Source organism: Oratosquilla oratoria, chromosome 11 (genome assembly GCF_046742065.1).
Source record: "Oratosquilla oratoria isolate Oo_2021 chromosome 11, ASM4674206v1, whole genome shotgun sequence".
NCBI lineage: Eukaryota > Metazoa > Arthropoda > Malacostraca > Stomatopoda > Squillidae > Oratosquilla > Oratosquilla oratoria.
Window position 1 is genome coordinate 57402309 of NC_134787.1, and position 5000 is coordinate 57407308.

At 34.9% G+C, this 5000-nt stretch overlaps 1 protein-coding gene across 1 annotated transcript in view; it reads left to right on the plus strand.

The window, feature by feature from the left end:
* The window catches only part of LOC143030059 (uncharacterized), a 782825-nt gene that overhangs the window by 500341 nt on the left and 277484 nt on the right, over positions 1-5000 (plus strand). The gene's annotated exons all lie outside the window — the stretch shown is intronic.

Below are 5000 nucleotides of genomic sequence, written 5' to 3' on the forward strand. Positions count from 1 at the left end.
ATACCACTGATTTAATTCAGATGCACAAGAAAATATGTCAATAATTGTGGAGGTGAACTTTCGCACAGACCATTTTAGGTTTACTCGCCTCGAGATACGACGGAATCTATTCAAATTAGTTTTGAAATTTCCTCCGTTTACATATTAAAGACAGTTACACTCTCACTATCGGAGGCGCACCGTCTCCATAGTTCAACGTCCAAATCTAACAATTCTGAGCCTTGTTTCCAATATCTAACATGCAAACCTTTTAGTGATATGATCGTTGTATATGGCGCGATAGTATGGTGTGGTACTGAACTCACATTGTTCGCCACCTAACCGCGGCCACTAATGATTACCACTTTCCCCAGCTTTCTTTGGACATAAAGATTATCGTGTTATCCACTGTCAGGTTCTTCAAAGGAAAAAATTCTCATTCCAAAAAATGAGGTTAGTGAAAAATACAATGCTAGTCATTCCTTCTGAAATTATGTTTTCTAGATTATTCTTTCTAGATTACAAAACGAGATACCCCCAAGAAATATCTAAGATGATACAGAATAAAAAATAGTAATTAGTGGAAGCCAGATGATTTTTTAAATGGTAGAGTTGATATTTGGGAAGTTAAGAAATGACTTAACACAAGGGTTCATCAGTAACTACAATACCAAAGTAACTTTATGGAGAATCTTCGTTTGACTCATAATAAAGTAAAAGTAATAGTTATTGTAATAAGATTTATTGCATTTTTATTTAGTACATGATATCAAGCAAGTGGTTATATCATAAGGAAGTTTTAATTGGGTTCTAAATCTATGTAGGACAAAATGGTTTAATGTTTAGTGAGTTGGGTTTATGTTAAAGGTCAAAATTGGATTAAGTTCAGAAAGTTTTAGGTAAAATGCGTTACCTAGTAAAAGGCAAAATACGTTCGTGTTCAGTTAGTAAATAGCAAAATTGGTTCATGTTCAGTGACTAGGGGGAAATTTGAGACAAATTGTGTTCATGTTCATCAAGCGATTTAGAGCGACGTGAGTTTACATTCAGGAGTCTGTTTCCCAGGTTTCAACCACTAAAACCAAATTATTTCACTAAGCCAAACATTCACCAACCCTTTCACCGAAAAAGACAGTTTTTTTCTCACAGATAAGTGAAATCATGTAAAAACAGCTAGAATAAAGGTAAAATTCGTAACGTAGAACAAAATGGTTAATGATTTTCTTTCTCTTACTTTATTTTACAATAACACGGGACAGAGGTCACGTGGAGAACATTGCGCTTGCTACTCGTTCTGTATTTTCTTTATGGGGCTGTGTTATGTTCATTATTTATTGACAGTAATGATACTGCCGATACTATGACCACTGGGAACAATGACTTGTTTTGACCTTTCAGTATCGACCAGAGGTCCATAAGATCTTTCTTATGCTCTATACTATTAATCATAAGGCGTACGGTCAGCATTACGTGAATAGTACTCCAATATTATTAATAGATTTCTATTATGTGTAAGACCTCGTAACACTGTATCAACGACATCCACAGGAAAGGTTTAAATGTAGGTCATAGACCAAAAGATGTTGAAGGAGTATTTGACAACATAAACACATAATTGTATATAATTGCAAAACAAAAATAATACATAATCGAATGCAGAGCGATAAAAGGATATCTAGTGATGGACAGACTGTCGCGACAATCTGAACAGTTGAATGGTATTTGGAGGACGCCAATCAAATATTTAATCAAATCAGAACCTAAAATACATGATGAATTCATGTCCAGTCTGAGCTGTGCTACGAAAAATGACGACAAAACTAATTTGTTCATGGACAACATGTAACTTCCTGAAGACGACTGAAGTCAAGTCAAATTTGAAATCCATGTTTTCTCAGAAATTGTACTTGTAATAGATATTCTTAACAACCAGTTATTGGTATTCTTAGGATTACACACCCTTACAGATTGTGTTACTCTATTAATAATAGTTACGTGGTAATTTGTAATTTGGCAATGGAATATCGTCTTAGAAGGGGAATCTAAACATCTGGTGAGAAGATTGTGGTCAAAGTGCAATGTTCCGAATAGATGCAAAGATGATAAGTTACTGCAGGAGGCACTTGCAGAAAAGGCTGTAACACACACACACACACACACACACACACACACACACACACACACACACACACACACACACACACACACACACACACACACACACACACACACACACATACATACCCCCCACATATATGTATATATATATATATATATATATATAAATGCATATACATACAGATATACATACATATATAAATATATATATATATGTGTATATATATATATATATATATGTATATATATATATGTGTGTGTGTGTGTGTGTGTGTGTGTGTGTGTGTGTGTGTGTGTGTGTGTGTGTGTGTGTGTGTGTGTGTGTCTTTGTGTGTGTGTATGTGTGTGTGTGTGTGTGTGTGTGTGCGTGTGTGCGTGCGTGTGTGCGTGTGTGTGTGTGTGTGTGTGTGTGTGTGTGTGTGTGTGTGTGTGTGTGTGTGTGTGTGTGTGTGTGTGTGTGTGTGTACATATAACAGTGACATGACCTGTCTGAACATTACGTATACTTCATAATGTTACTTTGTCCAGTTCTGTGTCATGATTTTTACGACGTAATTCACTATGTTAGTAGGTATATTGCCTTGTTCATGATGCATTCAATCATTCCAGGTTGCTTTATGGAAAGTATACAGTCCCAAAAGGTCACAAAACACATTTTCGAAAACCAAAGTGTTCTCATTTTGTGGATACTTTTGGATGAGGAAATTATGAACGACTTTTCCATCGACGTCCCCTGCGCACCTGCCCCGGTGACATGAAATCCCCCTGAAGGTTTTTTTTTAATTGTTCAAGTTCGCTCAATTTACCCTACATCCACTTCATGTCGGATGCGACGCCATTTTTCTTACTTCTGTTGATACCCCATCAACTCTTCCCGACTCTTTTTCCCCCTTCTTTGTAATTTCCATTTTGCTCTGAGTCTATATTGGAAAGTTCAAGAGCGCTCGCTCATTCTCACGTGCAAACAAGTCACTGGGGCTGGAAGAGGATAACAATTTGGAAAGCCGAATCCAGGGGAACATATGTGCGTTTTACGACGGTTCTCCATGTGTCCTGAAGTGGTTCCCCCAACCTTCAGACTTATTCTTGAAGGACACGTGCGTGTCTCAAGTCTGTTTGCAAAGGAAACACATTAGATAAGGAAAAATCTGCTTCTGGAGCCAACTCAACGTTTCGATGGTAATCCTCATCTTCAGGTGCCTTTTGACGCATCAGGTAAACTCGTTTTGTAATTGAATTAAAAAATCACATATTTTTATATTATTAGGTGTACACTTCTTTTTTTTTTAAGAATGGGGGTCACATATTGTTCTTTTCCTATAAGAATAATATAGCGTAGGGCAAAGGAAGGCCTGAAAAATATGGCGCAGTTTCATTCAAAAATGAAAAATGTAAATTGCCTTTGGGTTCAGTGAAAAATGAATAGGGATGGAGTCACATATGTTATATAAATTTTCATTCTTTTGAGTCAAGTAAATTTCTTGTGACGGGTATGATTCGAAAAAAGAACATGTTTTGCCTTCCACTTGTCAAAGACTAACGATGGTATTATAAAAAAAAAATCTTTCTTTATATAAATCTTATATAAATCCTTGGAAGGGAAAGTTCTATATAAAGATTCTTTTAAGAAAACCACCGTAATATTCTTACGGTGGTATTCTTAAAAAAGTATTTCCTTATATAAACCTTTTCCTTCCAAGAATTTAAATAAGATTTATGTAAGGAAAGAATTGTTTTTAAGAATAACACCGTAAGTTTTATTTGTTAAATCAACTCATTCATCGACGATGGCCGCTGTCCAAATTTTATTCTTTTTTGTCCGAGACACATCTGTTTAAGAATTTTTTTTTTCGTCCCCGATAACCAGCGCTTCTATGCTTGGTGATAATGTCACATTAAAGAGCTGAGGTTCTAAAAGTGTTTGTTATTATTTGTCTGTATGTTTATTATTATTGTTTGATTTTCATTTATTAATAGTTGTCAATTTATTATTATTTACTATTTACCTGTTTGTGTATTATTTAAATATACCTATGCATTTATTTATTTTATTTATTATTATTTATATTATTATAATTTTTTTTATTTATCATTATTATATATTTTTTAGCATCCGACCTAGTTATGGACCAAAAGGTCTCCTGTCGGCATGCTCCGCCTTTGTAATCCTATTAGAAAGGTTCGCGGAGGACAACAGAAAGGAAAAACGGAAATTCAAGTGACAAGCATTCTTCCCTAAGTGGGGATTTGCCTCCAATTATGAAATAATGATATGTACCTCTGCTCCGTAGGGGTGTCTGTAAAGTTAGTAAAATAGTGAATGCATACAAATTATGCCGTTAGTACCCATTCGATGTCTTTTTAGTTAACAAGAACCTTTGGACATAATGGCATAATTCGTGGACTTTATCGAATGATTAAGAACAGTTCGATTTGGTTGAAACTATCAGTTGTTTTAAGAAACGGTTAGACAACTTTATGGATGGGGATGATAGGAGGTGATGCCTTGTGTAGGCCTTATGGTCTCTTGCAGTCTCCTTCATTCTTATATTCTTATGTAGCCAGTCCTCTCACAAATTCCCCCTCAGCTGAGTAAGATATCCTGGTGTCAGCTTCATTAGAATATACAAAGTGGACACAGAACTGTAATGGTTTGAATTATCCTAAAGACTTGATGGTTTATACATCATTGACGTAGAGAGAGAGTGAGAGAGAGTTTATATTTTTTCTCATTTTCTATACATTTAGATTCCTATCTACTTATTTATCTGTTTATTAATTTACTTTCCTATGTATTCAAAGTCATATATATATATATATATATATATATATATATATATATATATATATATATATATATATGTGTGTGTGTGTGTGTGTGTGTGTGTGTGTGTGTGTGTGTG